The sequence below is a fragment of the Pleurodeles waltl genome, chromosome 2_2 (assembly GCF_031143425.1).
Source record: "Pleurodeles waltl isolate 20211129_DDA chromosome 2_2, aPleWal1.hap1.20221129, whole genome shotgun sequence".
NCBI lineage: Eukaryota > Metazoa > Chordata > Amphibia > Caudata > Salamandridae > Pleurodeles > Pleurodeles waltl.
In genome coordinates this window covers 1,138,488,255-1,138,514,771 of record NC_090439.1, presented here as the reverse complement: position 1 = coordinate 1,138,514,771, position 26,517 = coordinate 1,138,488,255, and the positions used below count along the sequence as shown (strand labels likewise).

At 47.8% G+C, this 26,517-nt stretch overlaps 1 protein-coding gene across 1 annotated transcript in view; it reads left to right on the top strand.

Moving 5' to 3' along the window:
- Positions 1 to 26,517, top strand: part of MROH1 (maestro heat like repeat family member 1) — a 1,237,492-nt gene that overhangs the window by 1,032,557 nt on the left and 178,418 nt on the right. The gene's annotated exons all lie outside the window — the stretch shown is intronic.

Genomic DNA, 26,517 nt, shown 5'->3' with positions numbered 1-26,517 from the left:
TTCTGCTACTGGTGGAAAATGGCCCTCTCTGAAGGCTCACCCCAAACTTTTTGCCTTCCTCCTCCTTTTTATCTGACCTCATTTGTGCTGGTTTTAGGACTCTGGACACTTTACCACTGCTAACCAGTGCTAAAGTGCATATGGTGTCTCCCTAAAACATGGTAACATTGGCTCATACCCAATTGGCATATTTAATTTACTTGTAAGTCCCTATTAAAGTGCACTACAGGTGCCCAGGGCCTGTAAATTAAATGATGCTAGTGGGCATGCAGCATGAGTTGTGCCACCCACATAAGTAGCCCCTTAACCAAGTCTCAGCCCTGCCATTACAAGGACTGTGTGCAGTTTCATTGCTACTTTGACTTGGCATTTAAAGCTACTTGACAAACTTTTAACTCCCCTTTTTCTATATTTGTCACCTCTAAGATAGGCCCTAGGTAACCCATAGTGTTACCTAGTGTCATGTAAGTAAAGGGCAGGACATGTAGTTATGTGTTTTACATGTCCTGGTAGTGAAAAACTCACAAATGTGTTTTTTTTACTACTGTGAGGCCTGCTCCTCTCTTAGAATAGCATTAGAACCGCCCTGTTATGCTTTTAAATGATAGATTCTGATCTGGAAGGAGTAGCCCTGTCATGTTTAGTTTGTCCAGAATGGTAATAGAAAATCCTGCTTACTGGTGAAGTTGTATTTAATATTACTATTTTAGAAATGCCACTTTTAGAAAGTGGGCATTTCTCTGCACTTACTGCCAAGTGTGCCTTACAGCGTGTCTCCAATCCACATCTGATCTGTGCTGGTTGATGGCTCCCCTTGGGCATTTCACTCAGACAGCCAGAAACACAGGACACTCAGTCACATTTGCATTCATCTGCGTATTAAATGGGCCTCCCTGGACAGGAAGGGTGGAGGGGCTCATTCTTACACTTCAAAAGCCAATGGCCTGCCCTCACGCAAATGACTCATAACCCCCCACAGGAATCCTGGCAGACAGGACTGGGCTGAAAGGGGGACTTGTGCACTTCAAAACCACTCTTTGAAGTCTCCTCCACTTCAAAGGCATTTTTGGGTATATAAACTGGGTCTCTGACTCCACCAAATCAGACACTTCTGGACCCGCACCTGGACTCTGTCAGACTGCCTGGCTGCCCAAAGGACTCATCTGAACTGCTTTGCTGAAGGACTGCTTTCCTGCTTGTTGCCCTGAAGCTCCTGGCTCTGCTGGAAGGACTCTGCCTTCCTCCTAAGGGCTTTGATTGACCTTACCTCCTGTTTCTGAAGTCTCAGGGCCAACAGAGCCTTCATCCCTTAAGGAAATCCTTGTGTGTCGGAAAATCGACGCAACACCTGCTTAAATTGACACAGTATCTGCATCGCAGCTGGAAAATCGATGCACCTCCAACCGGGATGACGCAACGCAGGACTCACAAGTGGGAATCTGATGCAGTGCCTGCCTCGTGTCTGAAAATTAACTGCAGCACCTACTGGATAGACGGAGCACCTGCTCCTTTCTGCAAGCGCATTCAGTATTTTCAACGCATCGTCCGTGGGCGTCAAAATATTTTAGCAACACAAAAGGATGATGGACGGAAAAAAACACCCTCAGTCACAGATATGGGTTTAATCCATTGTTCGTTTGCTCACCATGCCACCCCAGTTTGGACCCAGCCATATGCAAATCAGTCTTGACCCTGTTCCCCATGGGAACAGTCCAGCCCGAAATGCCAGGCTAGGTCCTCCCTGGCCTGGAAACAACCATCCTGGGACCAGTGTCAGGGTATCACCCTTCATTAGCCAGGCTAGCTTGAATCCAGTGGCACAGTGAGCAAGGAACCCACGTCTGGGCATACCCAAATATCCCTGCATCGCAGTGAGGACCCAAGGCTGCTCTCCTGGGAATCGATGCATCACCTTGCAGCGTGGAAAGAAAGGAAGCATTGTCTGTGCCGCACCAGAAATCCAAACACAGCACCTTATTTGTCAGTGCATCTCCTCCTCTGCGGCCCCGTGCATCATTATTTTTTACACATCACAGGTACTGTTTTAGAAAGATAAAACCACTGATTCTTAAGGAGTGAGACTCTTTTAAACCTTTAAAAAGTGTTATCTCAACTTGTGCATATTGGATTTTTGTCGGTTTTTATCTTATTTTATTAAGGTAAATATTATCTATTTATCAAAACCTGTGTGGTGTATTTTTGTGGAGTCTTCACTGTGTTACTGTATGAGATATTGCACAAATACTTTACACATTGCCTTATAAGTTAAGCCTGACTGCTCTGTGCTAAGCTACCAGAGGGTGGGCACAGGATAATTTGAATTGTGTTGTGACTTACCCTGGCTAGGATTGTGGTCCCTACTTGGACAAGGATATATACCTCTGCAAACTAGAAACCCAGTTTCTAACAGCTACAACAAACACCACTCCTAGTAATACTTTACCTGTATGCATATAGTCATAACAAATATAACATTTTCGAAGAAGGATGGGGTTGGAGCCGACAAATACAGATACAAACATTTATTACATTGCTTGCATAAACATACTCTTTAATTTTTTCAAAATCCAAAATGTAAATGAACGCAAAATTATACAAATCTAAATTCACTATACATCCATGCAGTTTTTCAGGTGTTTCACACAACCCCGGTCAACCACTCAGTATTCACTCATTCATGCCATCCATCCCATCCACTTCATTCAGCTACACATAATACATTCCCAAACTAAAAATTTGAATCTCTGACATCTGGCATTGAATAATAATATATAACGTAAATAGATACTTCCATCAATTATCATCCAATAGTGCTTAGTATGTCCATTGTATTATTTGTATAATGGTTGAGTATGCCACCCTGATTAGCTCATTGTAGTGGCATAAATTAATAAGTTCATTGATTCATTGACTGAATGATTTAGCTCTTGCTCTATTACTTCCCAATATATTTCACAACTTTGTCGTGCAATGTTCAGCACCTTGAAGTCCTGTAAATGGTGTCTCCTATCTTAAATGTCAAGTGCCAATATACGTTTTGGTGGGAACCACACACATGCGGAAACCACCTTCTTCAGGAAATAACAATTTAAAAAAACTTGTGTGAAACCCCAAAACACCTCTAAAGGGAAATAAGATAAAGATAAGGTAAAGCGAGCACTGCAATCCCCACTTGAACTTACCCAATGCCTTGTATTGAAGTACTGACAGGGCAAAAAAACACCCAAAGATTAACTAAATAAAAGTTAAACACTAAAACACATAAAACACCCATAGTGATACATTCCACATATAAGTGTATCAAGAGAAACCGTAACCAGTGGATAATACACTGTTCATCTTAATAGTGTGCAGGACTATCGTGCAAATATACAGTTGATACCATACTTGTGCATGCTCACTAGATAGAAATCCAAAGTTCTTTCCTCCCATGCACCTTTACTTAAGTAAGAAAACATTCTTACCCAAATGTGAGTGGACGAGGTAAAGACAACAAGAGACTCACACACGATAAACAGATTAAAAAAGCCCACCTCACAAAAAATATATATATACAATATATATATATATATATATATATGTGTGTACACGCACACAAAAAAGTATTTATCACTAACACATGAAAAATAAAACTGCCAAACACAAAAATCTACTTAACTGAGGAAAAACGAGCATTGATGTAAGAAGAAGAATAAACCAGTGATGTCATGGATGCCAGGAAATAAATACCATTCCCATACATATCTCTGGTACATTGGAGATCACTGCAACCAAAAATAAGACCCCATGTGTAATGAGAAGCAGACCGTAATGCGCTAACTCACTTAAAGGTGCCATCCAGTGTGAAAAAAAAAAAACACAAAAAAAAATGAATCTACCTAGTTAATCAAGCCAGAAATACAGATTGTGTGCACAAACGTGAGTCTGCATAAAAAAGAAGTGGTTATAATATGCATATAAAACCCTCAAAAGAATCAGTCATTAAGGGGGCCTGAGAAGAGAAACACCACACCCGTGCCAAACAAAGAAGGCAGCACAAGTGACAAACTCTGTATCTTCCCACTCGTTATCTGACAGATATACAATAGTAGCAAAGCTTCAAAGGTCACGCTATAAAGCAGAACGCCCGTAAAGTCTCAATCGTCAAAGAAAAATCTGCTCTATGATAAAACACAACTATCCTGCAGATGGATAAAAGATGACGTGGAGCCAACATTGTACAGTCAATGGCATTTGTCGGATAACGAAAGAGATTCAATCGGTTGCCCACACGCAACTTAAAAATTGCTGACGCTGGTCACATGGCTAGAATGATGTCAACAGAGAAACCTGAGAGTACAAAAATGAAAAAAGGACAAAGAATAGAAGTTTAAAAAGGGGTGCCACCTTGGAGCCTACAATGCAACATATATTCAGAACGAAGTTAAAGGGGGCTCTTTCTGTACATGGCCAGCTCGAGATTATACTCACTCGAGATATGATCAGATGAAACTTCAGTAAACTGGTGAAACTACACAAGCAGGCTTTCCTGCTAATAGGTCAAAAACAGCAGTCACAAGTCCATTACACGTGTCAGATTAGGGAATATGTTCTGTTGAAAAAAGCATGCAGAGGGATGCCTTCCAAGTACATAAACATAACCTGTACCTAAAAAAAAAAAAATCAGTCCGAGGGAGTCCAGATAGCATAGATTTCAACCATGGGATTCTAGTGGATTGCATTTTCCCATGGAATATCTTCATTAAGGCCTTTCTCAAAAGTGTCAAGAGTGTAAATCCCAAAAAACTTTCTTTTCTTACGTTGGATTATTACTTTCCAGTCAGGGGCATATTTTCACTCTCTCCAAAATAGTCCATCTTAGTTGTTCCTCAGTGTGACCCAGTTGCTGCGAATGTAAAACAAGTAGGGCATTGCCTTTGCAGGTGCGTATTGCTGATTTATGTTCACTGTACCATATTCTAAACTCTTCCTGTTTTCCCCACATTTCCTAGGCCGCATGGACAGATGATAATGTATATAACCTTGGTTCTACAATTGGTCATACTGGAGTGATGAATTATGCTGTTGATTAGGGTAACCTGACCGGATACAATCGCTCCTGCACAGGCTTGGCAGAACGTTTTATGCGCATAAGCTATCCTTACCAAATTTGTGTTCTTTTTTCTAACATCCTGGGAATTTTAAAGGTGCCCAGGATTTGTGGATTCCCCCGGAGGGGACTGAGAAAATAGGCAAAACATAGCAAAATGTTGAGGTTAGTTTGAAAAAGTGCTCCAGATGAGTGTCTGTTGTTCCCTAAAAATGCCATCCACAAGCAGTTTGTTGTACTAAAGTCACAATCTTCTCAGCTTTCAGGAACTTGCAGAACTGAATCAAAAAACACATTCTGTACCAAAGTTTTAGCATTTTTGTAAGAGGTAGCTTTTCTTCTCTATTTTTGTGCTCTCAGCCTGCTTCCGGTTTGTGGTGGAAACCAGTGTGAAACCCATGGGTGGCCAGAAAAACTGTAAATTTCTGAAAAGTAGGCAACATTTCGAATTCAGCAAGGAGTCATGTGTTGATCCCTCAAGGTTTTCCCAAGGAAAATAACTTTTGAAAAAAAAGAAATATTGAAAATGAGTAGGAAAAAAACTGGCATTTGTGACACAATTTTTGTCCATAACTTTTTGTCACAATGGCAGATTAACAAAAGCACTATACCATTACGTCTGCTAGACCCCCGTGGTTGCAGTGATGTATAGAATTTGTAGGTTTTCCAAGAACCCAAAGTACCCAGAGCAAGCACAACTGAGCTACACCTTACAATGGTTTTTCATTGAGGTCCAAATACAGACCAATTCTTTTAGTGAAGTAGGCTGAGTGAAAAATGGGTATGAAGGAAACGTATCTATCCGATGAATATTGGAAAGATGTCTGGCATAGTTACCCCCACTTTTTTCCCGTTGTCAGTATATTTAGACTGTAGTTCACTGGGATCTTGCTAACCAGGACCCCAGTGTCATTGCTATCTCCCCCAATACACATTGCAGTTGGCATACTGGTGCATCCATGTAAATCCCTATTATATGGTCTTAGGTACCCAGGGCATTGGTACACAAGGGGACCCCCCATGGGCTGCAGCATGTTTTAAGCCACCCATGGTAACCCATGCAAAATGTGTCTGCAGGCCTGGCATTGCAGCCTTTGTGAAATGGTGCATGCACAAGGCGGCGCCTGTCAAGTTTGCCAAATAGACGTTCCCTTGCAAGCTCCCATAGCCGAACGTCTCATCCTGTTATAATCCTCCTGAATATCTAGCCATCCTGTATCATCTAAAGCTCCCCTGTGTGTGGACTATAAGGGAGGACCCCCCAGAATATAGCTGCTGTCTGCCTTGGGATGAAACCGAGATCCTGATGCCCAGACACAAGTTGGAGGCAGCACATACAGTGAGGCACCAGAGGAGGTGCTTACCCAGAGGCCCCAGAACTGGTTGAAAATACTGGCAGACCGCAGTGGCAGCCCGGGATTGTACAGGCGGTAGGTGAATGAGCACGTGGCTCTGCCCTATGCCCCCGGCCTGCGATCTGTCCTCCCAAGCCTGGGCCACTCAGTCTTGCAATCCGAATCTGAGGAATCACCCAAAGGAGAGACCCTAAATAGCCCTGAAAGGGGGGATTGGTCAGCTACACAGGTAAGCACCTATCAGGGAAGGGCTCTGACTCCTTCCCTGGTGGATTTAATTACAGCAATTCAAAGCTCCAAAATTGAAGTGGTTAACAAGATCGAAGAAGTGGCGGTGGATGTCACTCTGCTTCTCGCTGAACTTCGAAAAGTGGTGGATAGAATGACTATGGTGGAACAAAATGTGGAGGTTTTGCACCGAGATGTTTGTAATCTACGCACCACCATCTTGGCACTGCAAAAGCTAACAGCACCACTTGACGAATGTGCCGAAGAATCCGAAGGGTGAACCAGGGGGAACAACCTCTGCTTCGTGGGATTCCCCGAAAAAGCAGAAAGGCCCTCCACTGAACCTTTCCTATAGGAATGGATCACAACAGCCTTCAAGCCAAAACAACTTAAAAATGTTCACCATTGAAAGACCCTACAGGGCACTGGCACTGCCACCAAATTCAGGAGCTTCTCCAAGGGCTATTACTGACCGCCTATTCAACTTTCGTGATCACAAAGCTATATTGCAGAGTACACAAGGCCACGAACCTCCAACATATCAGGGCATATTCCCTGATTATACGTAGCATGTACAGGAACAGCGAAAATCTTTTATGGCTAACAAAAAACGACTTAAAGGGTTCAACTTGAAATACAGCCTCCTATGCCCAGAAAAACTGTAGATCCAATATGGGGGCTCTGCCATGCTTTTCTTTAACCCAATGGAGGTGAATGACTGGTTGGATAGCCTCCCTCAGAACTCTGGGGCTCTGGCCTACCAGTGCCCTCAAGAGCACAGTCTACTCGACTGAGTCATCAGGGAAAATAGAGGAAAAAAAGTATGACTGATGCTTCCCCATCAGGGAAGATCATAGTGTGTCTGGACAGAACACTCTAGACAGCACTTGTAATCCCAGACTCAAGAGAATCTTACAGAGAAGGCTGCAGCCTCTCGGAAACAGCCAGTGAAGGCTCTGGTGCAGAGTGAAGCCTGAACTCAGTTGATACACAGTGAGTCTTGATCATCCTGGGTGGGGGGATGAATCACTACTTTCCATGAGGAGGGGTGAGTTCGAAGTTCATATGGGCTTATTGGAGTTTAAAGCTTTGGGAAGTTCTTTTTTGCTCTTGTGCATCATAGCTGTGTTCACCATTGCGGATACACCCTCCCACGGTGGAACGGGAGGGGTGCTAGCTTCGTATCCAGACGGAGTAGGGACAACAGAGTAACTACCACAGTGTATTGATGATTGACCACATTGCTAAATTGATGTCATGGAATGTCTACAGTGTTGCCCAACTGGAGAAACATAGGCAGGTATATTCCTACTTAATGTGTTATAAGGTGTCTGTTGCCTTTATTCAAGAAAACCCACATCTTGGGTCACTGCATACTGTCCCTCTGAAAGTGCTGGAAAGGACAACGTTATGCTTCGTCCTTTTCCGGCTATGCCCGGGGTATCCTGATTTGGGTGTCCACAGGTGTACCCTTTTTACATCTACACCATATCCTCCTCCCCGAGGGATGGTACGTAATCTTATATGGCACGGTGGATGGCATAGAGACCTGCCTTATTAATATATATGCTCCTAGCACTGATTTCCCAGACTTTTACATCACTGTGGCTCAAGCCGCCACTCTGTATCTAGCAGCTGATGTGATCATGGCTTGGGGCCATAACTGTTTTGGAGGGTAACAAAGACCACAACTACGCTCCGTGATCTTATAAGGGAATTACACCTGAGTGACCTCTGGCATGCTCGCAATCCTGACACTCAACAATTCTTCTGCTATACCCTGGCCAGGGGCACCCACAGCAGACTAGACTGCTGCCTGGTCTCCGACTCCTTGGCATCCTTGACCTTCAACGTTTATGTAACCAGCTACGTATCAGATCAGTCCCCTGTCCTGTTTATGCTGGAGGGTAGACCATGGATACCGCTCTGGCAACTCCATCCAGAGGAGCTTCAAGACCCTCCCTTTGCCACTGTGATCAAAGACTCCTTGACCCATTATTTCCAGGAGAACTGGGACCACTCGACCAGCAGGGCGACTGACTGGGACACAATGAAATCTGTGATATGAGGGTTCTGCCTCAAGATGACTTATGGGGTTAGAAAACTTGAGAGGGGCTTCACACTTCATGAACAGACCTTCTGCGATATTCAGCGGGCCCTCCTTTCACACCCAGAGCACCTGGAAGACTGGTGCGACTCTCGTAAGACCCTATTGGACGATTGGCATATATTAGAAAAATATGCCTTTACAGCATATTGCCAGAGATTCCACGCTGAGGGGGATAAGACAGGTGCAGTGCCAGCCTGCCTGACAAATCAGGAACACTCTGAATCACCAGTCCTGACTCTACACACTAATATAGGACATCCTGTTTGTGTACAACGGGCCATTCATTATGTCTGTAACTCCCATCTGAGTGAGGTATATGCTAGCCACGGGCAACCTCAGACGGACACTATACTAGAATATTTCTTCGCCACTCCTCATCCTCACTTCGGAGGATAGTGCGAACTTAAATAATCCAATCACATGTGAGGAATTTCTTGCTGCTCCTTGTACAATGGACACTGCAAAAACACCCGGGAATGACTGTCTCCCGACTGAGTTTTACCTTAAGTATTCAGATATCCTAGTGGATAGACTGTTGGAGGTTTTCGAGGAGGCTTTCAAGGAAGATGCCCGTCCCCCCACGTTTGGGAAGCCTGATAATGATGACACAAAAACTAAGGACCCTACCATGGCCTCAGCGCACAGCCCCATCTCTCTCCTAAACATCAATGTTAAGATACTCATCACTGTCCTCGTCAACCATCTCAGTCCACGTCTCTCATCTGTCATACACTTAGACCATTCTGGGTTTATGCCTCCCAACACCTGGATGATGAGTACCTGACATCGAACAAGCCTTTGTTTATTTAAATTGGACATATTTATGTCAAGTCCTTGTTACTGTATACAAGTCCTTGTGCCAGGTTACTTACTAGAGGGGTGTTTTCTAATCTGTTTAATTTGAGTAGTGGCACCAGGCAGGGATGCCCCCTCTCACCACTATTTACGTTGGCGATGGAACCCCTGGTGACACAACTGTGCCAAACACTGCATCCATGGGGAATTACCACAGGAGAGACTACCCACGTGGTTTTCCTGTATGCAGATGATACCTTGGTATATCTCCAGCATCCGACCCATTCAGTACCATTACTCATGCAGAGATGCAGGAGATCAGCAAAATTTTGGGATTAAGAGTCAATCCTTATAAATCCAGCTCATACCCTTTAGGCTCCTTGTCGGGAATCACTATAGCTGATCAGCCCTCTACAGGTATACCAGGGAAAACACGGGACGTCGGATACTTAGGGATCTACCTTGCCCCCACAGAAACAGAGTTTCTGGACTTAAACATTAGCAGGGTTATTACAGGACTTAAAGCATCAGTTTGTTTCTGGAGAGACTTACCTCTGGGGAAAATGGCAATAGCAAAAAGGATCTTCCTCCCATGATGCTTATATGCCCTTCAGGGTACCTTTTTCATGATCCCTCGCCACTATTTCTGACAATTTGACAGGGTATTAATGGATTATTATGGGCGAATAAACTAAAGCGTGGGAGCCTCTGTATACTAAAAAAAGGCCTTGGTCCCATGGTGGGACTGAGGTCCCAAACCTAGAAGATTCTTACATGGCTGCTCACCTCCAGTATGCCATCCACTGGTTAGTTGATGAAAGCTTGTGAGAGTCGCAGTGATCCTACAGGGAAACAACACTCCCTGCATTACTAATGACTGGCTTGAAAGTTCCTCCTGAAACACCATACATGATCCGACAGGTGGCTGGGATATCAGAATACATGGTCAGGGGCGTAATCCAGAGGGCTCCATTCACCCCAGAGGTCCCCACCTGGATAGTGCAACCCTTCAGTAGAGTGGAGGACTCCATGCCTCCACTCAGCGCTGGAAAACTAGAGGATGTTTGACACTGGGAGACCTATACCCAGCAGAGTGTTTCCGCTCCAGATAGATCCTTTGGCAGATAAAGACTGGGAACACGTACATGAGGAAGTTCGCACTGCCAGCTCTAATGCAAGATTCAAACTTACCTTTCTCCCATTAGCTTAATTATAATTTATCCCACACGATCCAATAGATGTCCCTGTTGCCAGAGCCCAAAAGCAGACTTTATGCACATGGCTTGGGACTGTACTGCTTTCTCCTCCTACTGGGCTCAACTGCTAGACACCATTAATAGAGCCTCAGGATGGACTGTACTCATTAGAAAGTTTCTCATATTAGGTCTGACATTGGCAAAACATCAAATTGCTATAAAATGTGTAGGACGCTGGCTCAGTTTATGGTGTACACCTATGGTGTGGCACACTATACTGAGTCCAGGCAACCCTTAATGATAGTGTTTAGGTGTCCAGATAGCAAGAGCTCTCTAGGGGTAGCTGTGGTGAGCAGCTAAAGCTTATCTAGGAGGAGTACAAAGCACTACCACAATAGTCAGTAACTCTACACAGGAAAGAATCACACAAAGTGTTGCAAAAATAAAGTTAGCTTTATTACAACACACTAGACTATGCTAACAATGTTATATTTCCACCTGGATGTATCTACACATGAGATATGCAGGTAGAAACATTCAGACATAGCAAAGGAATACATGGGGTTCTATGGGGGGACAAAACCATACACTAAGAAAGTGGTATAAGAATGGAAGTGCCTGTGAGAAAGTAGCCTCTTTCTAGCATGGATACCCACACTTTTGGCCTGTTCGTGAGTGTGTGTCAGTGTGTTTTTACTGTGTCACTGGGATCCTCCTAGCCAGGACCCCAGTGCTCATAGATAACCTATATGTCAGTGTTTTGCCTGTCTCACTGGGATCCTGCTGGTCAGGACCCCAGTGCTCATAGTTTATGGCCTAATGTGTGTGTCTGTGTAGTGCTTAACTATGTCACTGAGGCTCTGCTAATCAAAACATTAGTGCTTATGCTCTCTCTCTTTTAAATTTGTCATTTTAGGCTAGTGACTTAATTTACCAATTTCAATTGATACGCTGGACCACCTTATAAGTCCCTAGTATATGGTAGCTAGGTACCCAGGGCATTGGGGTTCCAGGAGGTCCATATGGACTGCAGCATTTCCTTTACCACCCATGGGGAGCTCAGTCAAACCATTGCACAGGCCTGCCATTGCAGCTTGCGTGAAATAAGGCACACGTTATTTCACAGCCATTTTCACTGCACTTATTTAACTTATAAGTCACCTATATGTCTAAGCTTCACTTGCTGAGGGTTAGGTGCAAAGTTACTAAGTGTGAGGGCACCCTTGCACTAGCAAAGGTGCCCCCACATAGTTCTGGGCCATTTCCCCAGACTATGTGAGTGCGGGGACACCATTACACGTGTGCACTATACATATAGGTCAATACCTATATGTAGCTTCACAATGGTAACTCCGAATATGGCCATGTAACATGTCTAAGATCATGGAATTGTCCCCCAGTTCCAAATCTGGTATTGGGGAGCCAATTCCATGCATACTGGGGGCTCCACCATGGACCCCTAGTACTGCCAAACCAGCTTTCTGAGGCTTGCACTGCAGCTACAGCTGCTGCCACCTCACAGACAGGGTTCTGCCCTCCTGGGATCTGGGCAGCCCAGTCCCAGGACGGCAGAACAAAGCATTTACTCTGAGAGCAGGGTGTTACATCCTCTCCCTTTTGGAATAGGTGTTACAGGCTGGGGAGGGGTAGCCTCCCCCAGCCTCTGGAATGTTTTGAAGGGCACAGATGGTGCCCTCCTAACATAAACCAGTCTACACCGGTTCAGGGACCCCTTTTCCCCTGCTCTGGCGTGAAACAGGACAAAGGAAAGGGGAGTGACCACTCCCCTGTCCATCACCACCCTAGGGGTGGTGCCCAGAGCTCCTCCAGTGTGTCCCAGACTTCAGCCATCTTGCTTTGCAAGGTGTGGGGGCACTCTGGAGGGCTCTGAGTGGCCAGTGCCAGCAGGTGACGTCAGAGACCTCTCCTGATAGGTCCATACCTGATTAGGTAGCCAAATCCCCCTCTCAGGGCTATTTAGGGTCTCTCCTGTGGGTTCTCTTGAGATTCTACTTGCAAGTTTCCTTCAGGAATCCTCTGCAACAACTTCAGCTTCCTCTGACCTCGGATCAACCGCAGCCTGCTCCAAGAAACGCCATAACTGCAACAAAGTATCCACCAGATATACTTTTCTTCAGCAACCTCAGCTCCAAGTCAGCAACTGCAAGAGTTTTTACAGTGTACACGCTCTGAGGACTCCCTGTCTTCATCCTGCACCAGAAGGACTGAAGAAATCTCCCGTGGGGTGACGGAGTCTCTCCCCTGCTCCAGCAGGCACCTTCTAAGATGACGACCGGTACCCTTGGACTCTTCTCACAGCGATGAGCGTGCTCCTAAGGACACAGGTTGGACCCCTTCGACATAGACTGTCCTGAAGTCCTGCTGACGCAATTTGGAGGAGGTAAGACCTTACCTTCCCAGAGAGCAACGGTACCCCCTGTGTACTGCGTCTTCACCTCCTGAGGCCTCTATGCACTATTTGCAAAATTCCTTCATGCACAGCCTGGCCCAGGTCCCAAGCACTCCTTCCTGTGACACTCAACTCACTGAGTTGTTCTCCGGCGGAGTGGGAACTTCCTTTGTTGTGCTGCATCAACCGCGTTTTGCACCTCCTTTGCCTCGTGTCCTGGGACCTCCGGTGGTGCTGGCTGGCATCCGGAGGACTCTAAAGTGCTGAGGGCCCCCTCTTCCTCCTCACACAGAGTTGAGGCCCTCAGGTCCCTCCTGGGTCCATCCAGTGCCATTTTGAAGCAAAACCCACTTTTTGTCATAACCAAGGCTTGTTGGCGACTTCCAACACTAAATCACGCCTGCAGCGATCTTCACGTCATAGGACATCTTTTGCATCATGCTGAACATGCTGAACATGCTGGCATCTTCCTAGGGTGCATTTCTGCCATGGAAACCATGGACTCTTCTTTTGCACCCTCTTCTGGGTTGACAGGGGCTCCTGTCCTTCCTGGAACTTCTTTTGACTTCTGGACTTGGTCCCCTTCCTTTGCAGGTCTTCAGGACCAGGAATCCAGCATATGTTCTTTTCAGACTTGGTTGGCTACTGCAAAATCCCAATCACGAGGTGTAGTGTGTCCTAAGGAAACTTGCAGTACTTTTTTAGTATATGGTTTGTGTTGCCCCTAGACCTATTTTTTCCCATTGCAATCTATAGCATTTCCTATTGTTTGCTTTGTTCTATGACTATTTACTTGCCTAATTTTGGTGTCTAGTGTATATATTGTGCATAATACTTACCTCCAGAAGGAGTATTGTCTCTAAGATATTTTTGGTACTGTGTCACCCAAATAAATACCTTTATTTTTGGTAACACTGAGTATTGCCTTTACTTGTGTATAAGTACTGTATAACTATAAGTGGTATTTCAGGAGCTCTGCATGTCTCCCTAGTTCAGCCTAAGCTGCTCTGCTATAGCTACCTCTATCAGCCTAAGCTGCTAGAACACTACTAAATTTCACTATTAAGGGATAACTGGACCTGGCATAAGGTGTAAGTACCCAAGGTACCCACTACAAACCAGGCCAGCCTCCTACAGTGCCCCACCAAGGTAAGTGTGTTAGAATCCCAGGGGCTGGAGGAGTAAGAAAATAGCAGAGGTAACCAACTGTAATCCCACAGGTGCTGATGTGCAGAGTAGTTATCAAGCCAGATGTCCCTTGGATTTAACAGAGGACTGTTGCGGATGGATTTTTATGGATTCAGCACCATTCCCAGTGTACTCTGAGGAAAGCAGTTGGCATAAGGAAGGTTGGAGAGTGCCCCCACCTGTGGATACCCAGAAGACTGGAGTACCTACACCAGGAAGCCGAGGTGCATAGGAGTGTATTGGCATCGGAAACCCTCATTGGAGTCGGTGGAAGCCTAGATTGTCCAGCTGCTGTCGCAACCTGTGGACCAGGTCAGTGGAACCAGAAGGTGGATTACAGAACCTGAAAAAGAAGGGGACAGTGTCCAGATCACTCAGGGATGCTCATTTGGTACATGTAGGCAATGCCCACCCTCTTGGAGGTGAAGTTCCTGCAGGACGGTGAAGGAGAATTCCAGCTGCGGAGTCCAGGTGGATGTAGGAGATCCTTGGACTCATTCACCACCTGTCCCACATTGGTCGCAGATTGCAGGAGGGTCAATGACCAGTAGGGCCACCAACAAGCCTTGCCAAATGCAAGTAGTAGTTGCAAGATTAGTTGTAGGCTTTGAGGACCAACAAGGTCAGGGCAAGCCTTCATTAGAATGGAAAGCCAGCTGGAGTCAAAGGAGCCCCTACGAGTGAACCTCTGGCAGCAGGCACAGGGAGTCGCAGGGAGGCCTCAGCAGCACAACAAAACAGGAGTCCCGTGTTACAAGAGCTGCAGAGTGGATGCTGATTTTGGAGTTGCAGAGTGCTGGAGACCGGGGTTTCTTGGAGCCTGAAGATCTCCTTGGAGGTAGAGTAAAAATGCCTTGGCAAGAGCAACAGTCCCGGTGCCCACAGTGGCTGCAGCAGGGGATCGCAAGTGGATCAGAAGACAAGAGGGAACCGAAGAGGACCACAGAACCACTACCTGTGTTGGAGAGCCTTTTGATGTCCAGAGGATAGCAGGACCCACCAGCCAGTCATCATTGTCTTAAGGTGCGTGTGGATGCAGGGGAGTGACTCCTTCACTCCAAGTAAGATTCCTTCTTGCTTCTTGGATGCAAACAGAGTCGTTGTGACCCTGGAGGATGCACAGCCACAGATGTTGCGGAAATCTTGCAGGAGCTTAAGAAACAGTATTGCAATGGGAGCCCTCCCAACTGGATAAAGTCTTATTTCAGTCCTAAAGAAGATCAGCAGTGGTTCCGAAAGCCAGAAGCAGATGTCTTGCAGAGTGTTTCTTGTAAAGTCTTGCTCAATGAATGTGAGGAACCACCCGTGGGGGAGCCCTTAAATAACCCTGGGAGAGGATTGGTCACTCCCTGGCCTAACCAGTCAGATGCTCCCAGGGGCCTCTGGGTACCTTGTTTCCAAGATGCCAAAATCAACCAGCCGCCTGACAGAACTTTGTGCACCTCCCTAGGGGAGGAGCTGGTCAGGGGGTGGTCCATCCCCTGTTATTTGTGCAACCAAAGGGGGAACCGGGGACTACTGAACTGGTGCAAACCAGATAATGCAATGAGGGCACCAAATGTGCCCTTCAAAGCAAATTGGTGGCACACGGAGGCTACCCCTCCCAGCCTTGTAGCACCTATTCCAAGGGAGAGGGTGCTGAATCCCCTCTCCCACAGGAAATCCTATGTTCTGCCTTCCCCTGCCTGAGTTGGTCAAGCAGCAGGAGGGCAGAAACCTGTTTGAGGGGTGGCAGCAGAGTGGGCTGCCTGGAAGACTGGTAGGAGCAATACTGGGGGAGGGGGTGTTCCTCTAAGGAGACCCCCGAGTGCATGGAATCATGCCACCAATACTGGCATTAGTATTGGGGTATGATTCTGAGTTGTTTAATACCAAACATGCCTAGGTTCATAGTTACCATTATGTAGCTGGGCCACAGGTGGACCTGTGCTCAGTATATGGGTAAAATGGCTCCCCCCACACTTACAAAGTCCAGTGCATTGGAACTGGAGTTCGTAGGGGCACCTCTGCTCATGCAGGGCCTTCACACACAGGAACCTGCACCCTGCCCTCTGGGCTAGGAGGGCCTACCACTGGGGTGGCTTACAGTGACCTGATGCAGTGACCAGTACCTTTCCACACAGGTTGCAATGGCAGGCCTGCAGACACATTTTGCATGGACTCCCATGGGTGGCATAATACATGCTGCGGCCCATGGGGGACCCCTGGTGTACCAATGGCCTGGGTGCCAAAGTACCATATACTAGGAACTTACATGGGTGCACCAGTATGCCAATTGTGGAGTGTAAAAGTTCACCAGCAACCAAATTTAAAGGCGAGAGCACAGTCACTGGGTGCAGTACACTGGCAAAGTGTGGATAACTATGTCAGAAAGATGCTACTTTCCTACATAACACCCTCCCAAACGAAAGAGGACAAGACTAGACCGACCCAGGTGAGTCTTTATTTTCTAAGTGAAAATAGCTGGAAAGTCCATCTGCCTTGGCATGGTTATTCCTAGGTCTATGTTCCACTGAAAAGTTCATCCCCTGTAGGGAAATGGACCATCTCAACAGTTTAGAGTATTCGCCTTTCATCTGTTTAGGCCATAAGAGAGGCTTGTGATCTGTTTGAACAATGATGTGTCAACCAGCTATGGCATCAACTTCTTCAAAGCCCAGACCACAACAAAGGCCTGCATCTCAATAGCTGACCAACACTTTTCTCGGGGGGTGGAATATGGAGGGAGGGGAGTCTATCAACCTTCTTCTGATAAAAGCCACAGTTTGTTCCTGGCCCCCTTCATTTAGTTCATATAGTACTGCTTTTAATCCTATTTCTGAAGCATCAGTCTGGTCAATGAATGGTTTTGTATCGTCTGGGATTTTAAGAATTGAAGCCGAGCACATGGCCTCTTTCAGAGCATCAAAGGCCTCTTGACAGCTAACTGTCCATTGTACCTTTTTAGGCATCTTGTAAGAAACAAGTTCATTCAAGGGAGTCACAGTGGAGCCATACTCTTTTACAAATCTCCTGTAGTACCCAATCAGCCCTAGAAAGGCTCTGACATGTTTCTGAGTAGTTTTGGCAACCCAATCCACAATAGTTTGGATTTTACTCTGAAGGTGTTGTGCTTGGCCTCCACCTACCAGGTGGCCCAAGTAAACCACTTTGCTCTGCCCTAGCTAGCATTTTGTATCCTTGATAGTGAAGCTTGTCTTTCTTAAGGCCTAAAGTTCATTCCTGAGGCTGACCAGATGATCCTTCCAGGTGGAGCTTAAGACAGCAATATCATCCATATATGCTGCTCTGAAGACTTCCAGGCTTGCCAGAACGTGATTCACCAATCTCTGGAATGCGGTTGGTTCAGTCCAAAGGGCATCACTGTTAAGTGATAATGCCCACCAGGAGTGGATCTGCTGTTTTAAGCTTGGCAGCATCAGTTAACTTGATCCGCCAATAGCCTGCTGTCAGGTCAAAAGTGCTGATGTACTTGGCTGAAGCCAGAGTATCAATCAGCTCATTAGCTCTGAGAAATGGCTGGGCATCAGTCTTAGTGACTTCAGGGAGGCTTCTGTAGTCTACACAAAACCTCATTTCTCTCTTCCCGCCCTGGGAATGAGGCTTTGGTACAAGGACTACTGGGCTAGCCCAAGGGCTATCTGAAGGCTCAATTAGCCCAACTCCAGCATCTTTAGGACTTTTGCTCTGGTGCAATCTCTGACATTGTCAGGCTGCCTGTAGTTTTTAATCTTGACAGGAAGACTATCAACTGTGTCCACATCAGGTGCATGCCAGGTTGCCTGATTAGGGGTTAGGGAAAAGAGTTCAGAAAACTCATTGAGAACTTGTAGGAGGCTGGCTCTCTATGTAGTGTACAAACTAGGCACACCGTGTAGGGGTTCCAGGCAACCACTCATTGGTGTCCAGAGGGAAACACTAGATCACATAATGCTCTAATTTTTGAGATAGCTTGGTCGAGCAGTTAGGCTAATCTTGGAGAAATGCAAAGCATTTGTTGTACTCAGTATCAATCATGCGACTAACGCACTCAAAGGCAAAACTCAAGACCTATTTATAAAAATACTTCAGATTTTTATACAAATTTGGAGACCACGATTATCAAAATTTGTTAAGCTTGGGATACCAGACTCTTCGTGCCCAATCCGGAGCCACCAAGATGACTTGGTCCCGGTCATTCTTGAGAACTCTGGGGAGGAGTGGTATGGGCGGAAAAGCGTACAGGAGGCCTGAACTCCAGTTGAGACGAAAATTGTCAATGGGCAATTGCCGCCTTGGAAACTCCAATGCGCAATACTGCTGCCATTGCGTGTTCTCTGCGGAGGCGAACAGATCTAACCAATGCTCTCCCCACTGCTGAAAGAGTCCTTGCGCCACCTCTGGATGGAAATACCGTTCGTGATCCGCTAGGCATTGACATCTGAGTTCATCCACCGTGGCGTTCAGAGAACCTGCTAGGTGTTAAACTACCAGGGTTATGCCCTGCTGTTCCAGCCATGTCCAGAGACGCAGAGTCTCTTGACAAAGGGTCCACGACCCCACACCACCCTGCTTGTTACAGTACCACATTGCAGTGCTGTTTTCCGTGAACACCTGCACTAACTTCCTTTTCACAACAGGAAGAAATGCTTTCAATGCTAGTTGGATCCTCCAGCAAGTTGATATGGAGTCCGGACTCCACAGGAGACCAGAGGCCTCTGATCTCCGCCTCTCACAGATGGCTGCCCCATCCCAGAAGTGATGCATCCGTCCCTACTGGTAGATCTGGCTGGGGAAGGGAGAGGAGTCTCCCTCTGACCCGATCGCAGTTCTCTAACCACCATTGCAGATCTGTTGCAGTTCCCTCCGAGATCTGAACCGTGTCGGTGAGATTCCCCTGATGCTGCATCCACTGCAGAGCCCTCAGATGCCATCTGACATGTTTGATTAACAGGATGCAGGAAGACATTAGTCCCTCAGAGTCTGTCTCACCGTAATCCAGGATAGAGGCCGAAACGTTGGTATCATAACCTGAATATCCTGGACTCGCTGCTCAGGAGAATAAACCCGAACCTGCACAGTGTCCAGAACACCCCCGATGAACGGGAGCTTCTGAGAGGGAGTCAGGTGTGACTTTGGCACGTTTATAGTGAACCCCAGTGAATGCAGAAGGTCCACCTTGTCCTAAGGTGGGTGAAGAGAGCCTGGGGCGTAGGAGCCTTCAACAGCCAGTCGTCATGGTAGGGGAAGACTGAAATCCCTAACCTGCGCAGATGAACTGCTACCACCGCCATCACCTTGGTGAACACCCCAGGAGCACTGGTGAGACTGAAGGGGAGCACAGTGAACTGAAAGTGCTCGTGGCCCACCTTACACTTCAAGTAATGCCTGTGAGCAGGCAGGATGGGTATGTGAAAATATGCATCCTGCAAGTCCAACACTACCATCCAGTCTCCTTGGTCTAAGGCAGACAAGATGTAGGAAGCTGCCTCTGTATATACTATATCAAAATGAGATATAGTGTGCACAGAGTCCAGGGGTTCCTCAGAGGCTTAACAGAGGCTAAAGTAGATAATACTAATGCTCTCTTTTGTGGTAGTGTGGTCGAGCAGTTAGGCTTATCAGAGGGTAGTGCAGAGCATTTGTTGTACACACTCAGACAATAGAAGAAGCACACACTCATTGACTTAACTCCAGACCAATGGTTTTTATATAGCAAAAATATATTTTTTTAATGTATTTTTATAACCACAAGATTCCAGTTGCAGGTAAGTACCTTAAAAGATTTACATTCCACACATGTATCAACAGTACTTTGTTTGAAATGGATAAGTAATAAAGTTATTGAAATGATCTGTTTTAAAAACGGACACTGCAATTTTCAGAAACAGTTCCTTGGGGGGTGAGGGGGGAGAAAAGTTAGATCGGTTTACAGGTAAGTACAACACTTAGTTTCATTCTCCAGGTTTTAGGAAGTTCACCGGTTGAGGTTCAGGTCAACCCCAAACACCCACCACCAGCAACACGGGGCCGGCCGGGTGCAGAGGTCAAAGATGAGCAATTTTAACTTGGTCTCCTATTGAGACAGGGGGTCTGCCTGCAGGTAAGTACCCGTGACTCGGAGTGCAGGCCAAGGGTGATTGAAGGAGCACTGGAGGGGCCACAAGTAGGCACAAAAAAATCCCTTCAGCGGCACAGGGGTGGCCGGATGCAGGGTGCAAACAGGACATCAGGTTTCCAAGGCTAGTATATGAGGAGACCCCAGAGGTCTGCAGGAGAGGTCCAGGGGGTTGTCTCAGGCACACCACCGGTCGGACAGGGAAAGAGGACTGCCTGCTGAACGTGGCTGCACCGGGTGTCAGATTCTCCAAGCCCTGGGGGCTCGGGGTGCAGTGCCTTTAGGCATCAGATATTTTCGTCCGGAGCTTCGCAGTCAGGGGGGTCCTAGGGATTCCCTCTGCAGGCGTCATCGTGGAGACGTTTACCCAGGGTGGGCACATGCACGCAATTTCCTCGGAATCCTCTCTAGCTTGGTGAACCACCTGGACACGGGCCGTGGGCGTCTGGTGCATAGGTGTCAGGACTCGGGCATCCGGAGTGAGGTGGGAGTCCTTGGTTGTTGGCTTTTCTTAGACAGGGCCGCTGTCCTCAGGAGTTTTGTCCTTTTTGGGGGCAGGGCAGTCCTCTGGAGTTGGGCAGAGTTCGCTGGTCCCACTGGATGAATCGCTGTTCTTTTGCAGGTTCTTTCACTCAGGAGACAAGCAGGTAGGGCTGGGGCCAAAGTAGTTGTCTCCCTTCTTCTCTGCTGGGGTTTTCAGCTAAGCAGTCCTTCTTGCCAGGTTGCCAGGAATCTGGTGAGCTGGGTTCAGGGAAGCTCTCAAATCCTAGATTTGGGGCGTTTTAGGGGTCAGAGGGCAGTAGCCAATGGTTATTGTCCTTGAGGGTGGCTACACCCTCCTTGGCCTGCTCCTTTTTCAGAGGAGGGTACAAACCTAATCCTATTGGTCCCTGCCCTCAAACCAAGATGGAGGATTCTGCAGGGAGGGGGTGGCCTCAGCTCTGGACACCCTAGGGGTGGGTGGTCCTGGCTGGGGTGGTCACACCTCCCTGTTTTCCCTAATTTTCCCGCCGGACTTGCCGCCAAATGTGAGGCTTTGTCCTTAGGGGGCGGGCATCTCCACTAGCTGGAGTGCCCTGGTGCACTGTAATCCGAGGCCTGAACCTTTGATGCTCACCGCCAGGTGTTACAGTTTCTGCAGTGGGAGATGTGAAGCACCTCCACCCAGGACAGGCTTTGTTTCTGACCACAGAGTGCACAAAGGCACTCACCCCATGTGGTCAGAAACTTGTCTGAAAGTGGCAGGCTGGCACAGACCGGTCAGTCCTACACTAGCAGTTTGGCTAACATACAGGGGGCATTTCTAAGATGCCCTCTGTGTGCATTTTTCCATAAATCCCACACTGGCATCAGTGTGGTTTTATTGTGCTGAGAAGTTTGATACCAAATTTCCAGTATTCAGTGAAACCATTATGGAGCTATGGAGTTCGTAATGACAAACTCCCAGACCATATACTCGGTAAGGCCACACTGCACTTACAATGTCTAAGAATGGACTTAGACACTGTAGGATAATATTGCTCATGCAGCTGTGCCCTCACCTGTGGTGTAGTGCACCCTGCTTTAGGGTTGTAAGGCCTGCTAGAGGGGTGACTTACCTATGCCACAGGCAGTCGTTTGTGGGCATGGCACCCTGAGAGGGTTGTCATGTCGACTTTGCCTTTTATTCCCCTCCAGCACACACAAGCTGCAAGGCAGAATATATGTGCTTGGTGAAGGGTCCCCTAGGGTGGCATAATACATGCTGCAGCCCTTAGAGACCTTCCCTGGCCACAGGGCCCTTGGTACCATGCGTACCTTTTACAAGGGACTTAACTGTGTGCCAGGGTTGTGCCAATTGTGGAAACAAAGGTACAGTTTTTGAGAAAGAACACTGCTGCTGGGGCCTGGTTAGCAGAGTCCCAGCACACTTTAAATCAAAGTTGACATCAGCAATAGGTAAAAAGTGGGGGTGGGGGGTGGGAATGGGGGGTAACGATGCCAGCAGTGGCTCTTCCCTACACAAGACCTGAGCAAGAGTGAGCATCTTGAATTTCTCCTTTTAGAGTAAGAGATTGATGTCCCTTAAATCCAATATAGGGCGAAGACCCTTGTTCTTTTTTGGAATCAGAAAGTAGCAGGAATAACAACCACTTCCCATTTCTGACATCAGGACCCTTTCTACGGCTTTTTTTGTCCAAGAGAGCCGTAACTTCCTTGCAGAACAGATTAAATGATCCTCCATTAGCCATTCTTTCACTGGAGGGATGGAGGTAGGGAAAGACTGGAAGGGAAGGGAATAGCCCTTCTGTATAATCTGCAAGACCCATTTGTCCGATGTTATGGACCGCCAGTGAGGGAGATTAAATCGAATCCTCCCGCCAACTGGATGAGAGCATGGCCTTGCAGAACCATACTAGGAGGGCTTGGGCACTGCGGAAGAGAGGGGCTGGGTGTTGGCCGACCTCTGGCTAGACCATCTAGGTCTGAAGGTACCGCAACCTTGTCCTCGCACTGGATTCTGTGAAGAAGGGGGACAGTGCCTGACCTGTGGGTGGTGTGGTACCCTGCCCCTCCCGAAGCCTCGAAAGGGGCAAAAGGCAGACTGCCGGCGAGCGGGCGCTGAAGAGGCCTAAGGATCTGGCCTTAGTTCGAGAGTCCTTGAACCACTCAAGCGCTGAGTCTGCCTTTTCTCCAAAAAGGCGCAAGCCATCGAAGGGCATGTCCATCAGAATTGCCTGGACATCCCTGAAAAGCCAGTAGTACGAAGCCAGGCGTGACGATGAAGGGCCGCTGTCGATGAAATAGCCCTGCCCAGCGAGTCGGTCGTGTCCAAACCACACCGGATTGTAAACTTGGCTGAATCTCTCTCATCCTGGACAGCCTGAGTGAGCATGTCCTGTACGCTCTCCGGGACCTGGGGCAGCACCTGTGCCACCATATCCCATAAAGTATGGGGAAAACAGCCCAATAGGCATAAGGTGTTTACGTACCTCCGTGCCAGGCTGGAGGAAGAAAACATCTTCTTCTCAAGTTGGTCCAGCCTCTTCGATGACTTGTCCGGGGGAGCAGAAGGGAAGGCACCATGGGATGTGGAGGCTTGGACCACCAAGCTCTCCGGGGTGGGGTGTTGGGTGAGGAATCTAGGGTTGGTAGGAGCTGGTTGATGGTGGCGGCCAATTGTCCTGTTTACAGGAGCCCCTGTGCTGGGTTTGGACCACGTCCCCAGCAGGATATCAGTAAAGGCCTCATTAAAAGGTAACATCAGCTCTGATGTAGCAACCCCCAGCTGAAGCACTTCTGTCAGGATGTTAGTCCTGATCTGCACCGTAGGCAAGTCCAGGTCCAAGACCTTAGCTGCCCTACGCACCACCTTGGCATATGACGCTCCATCCTCCGTAGCCACAGGAGGAGGTGAGAGCATACCAGCATCTGGAGAAGTATCCAGTCCATTGGCTTCCCCTAGATCCTCATAGCAGTCCTGCTCCTCTAATCCATACTTTAAAGGGTCCTCAGACCCCTCCCATTCCTCACCTGTGCCTGGCTGTTCAAAATAAGCTTCAGGGCCTGATCTGGGCCATGTTGGCGTCGTCGGAATCAGCGTTGTACGACATCTTTCCTGCTCTGGATCATCCGGAATAAGGATGGGGCATCCACCCCTGGTGGGCGCTGATGATGGGGGGGAACGTCGATGTCGGAACTGGCGCTGGAGGAGGGTGTCTGTGTGGCACCGGTGCCAGTCCGAGTCTGATATCGGATCCCGGGGTCCCCAACTGTGCCAAACCCACCGGCGTCGAACCCGATGGGGCCCCTGCTGAAAAATGAGGTGCATACCTTCGTAGAAGTTTTTAATTTGAGCAGGGGTTGCTCCGGCTCCCGGAAAAGGGAGACGCAAAGTCGGCCCTGGCATCAGCTCCGCAGAACCGTGCTCAGAACGTCAACATTCCTGTGACACGTCATCAGCCGATGGGTGTGTTGAAGTCTGCAAGACGTATTTTGTTTCTTGTGCCTCTTCCCCAAGTGCCCCGCGGACCTTGAGTGCGAAGTAGAGGACTTAGCGCTATTGGAGAGGTCCCGCAACCACCTCCTCGACTGGGACCGTGACCTCCAAGGAGTCGCACCAGCCGACATCGACTGCTGGGCCGCTATGAGGTTTAGAGACCACTCTCTCAACGCTTTCAGGGCCATGGCCCGGCAGTCGGAGCAAGACTACAAGTTGTGGTCTTGGTCGAGGCACCAGAGACATACCTGGTTGGGGTCCATCATTGACATGGCGCGATGGCAGGCACCACATGGCTTAAACCCTGTCTTCCTCAATGACATCCGCTCACAGGCAATCTTTGACAAGACAGTCGAAAAAAGGCTTGCCAAGAAAGGCAAACGCTAGCTTGTTCCCAGACCTTTGTGTAACTGGTGCAGAAGGAAAAGAACTGACGTACTTGCGGCTGGATGGTGCCTTTATAGGCGACCATGAATTCTCAGATGGCTCTAACAATGCTGACGAATCCACACAGAGCCGGATGACGCACGTGGATCCGAACACCACCACCCGACGGCGTGAGCAGGGTATTGGCAGCAAAAGATTCCGGATTGGAAACTGACACCAGGGAATTCAAACATAAGAAATCTGCAGCTAGAAGTCTCTATTAGATTACCAGAGGTAAGTACCTGTAATCCCACAGGTGTCTGGGTACAGAGTAGTTATCAAGGTGGGTGTCCCATGGGCTAACACAGGACCATCACAGTATGATTTTTATGGATTTAGGACTCTTCCCAGTGAACCCCAAGGAAACCAATTGGCACAAGGAAGATTGGAGAGTGTCCCCACCCGTGGATACCCAGAAGACAGGAGTACCCACAACTGAGATCCCAGGTGCATACGGGTGAAGTGGCATTTGAAACCCTTGTTAGAGTCATTAGAAGCCTTGATTGTACAGCTGCTGTCTTCACCCATACCCATAGACCAGGTCAGTGGAACCAAAAGGTGGATTCCAGGCGAGAAGCACCTGAAAAAGAAGGGGGCAGTGTCCAGACCAATCAGGGATGCCCACCCCATTATCGCTACTAAGTACTGTAGGAAGCTGGTCTGGTGTGTGATGGACACCTGTGGTCTTGGCACCCTATACCAGGTCTAGGCATCCCCTATTAGTGAATTTAGGCAGTGTCTAGGACGCCAGGCCTCTCTAGAGGTAGCTGTGGATGAGCAGCCAAGACTTACCCGGAAGACATGCAAAGCTTATGCAATACCAGTATAATCACACTGCAACCTATCACACATGAAAGAACCACGAAGTGTTAAAAAAATAAAGGTACTTTTATTATAGAAACACAACACTAGATTACTTGTAGCCAGTCCCCCAACTGGAGGTTAGTACACAGTCATATATATTTATATATATATATATATATTCCTGGCCTGGTCCTCCCAAGAACTAACGAGGACTTAGACAATCGATTGTGCAAGAACAGCACCAGTCTAGAAGAACCTAAGTGGATTCTGGAAGAAGAGGACCTGCAAAAGAAGGGGGTAGAGTCCAGTCCATGACTGAGTGTCCAGTGGGGGCAGGAGCTACTACGGGCTCTTGTGTGGATGAAGATGCGTGTCGATGGGGGAAGACGGCGACCAGCTGTGAAGCCCAGGAGCTGAAGAGAACCCCTTGGAGTGGTGCAGTTGGTGCCCCATGTGGGTCGTCGGATTATAGATGGTCAGTGGTTAGAAAAACCACCAAAACGCCTTGGCAAATGCAAGAAGAAGCAAAAGAAGAGTTGCAAGGCTGAAGAGGACCAGCAAGGTCCAGGGGACTCAACCCTTGAAGGGGGGGGTCTGAGCTGACCCTCAGCTGTCGGGAGAGCCATCAGAAGCAGATGCAGCCCCCACAGGGAACTCACTGGCAAGAGGCACAGTAAGTTGCAGTGAGGTCCAGTCAGCACACCTGAAGAGGAGTCCCACATCGCTGGAATAGCAGAGAGGAGACTGTGCTGGGGGCCGGGGCTACTCAGAGCCAGAAGATCCCTTGGAGCAGGAGACAACAAGCCTTGGTGGCTCTAAGAGTCGTGTTGCACAGGGTTA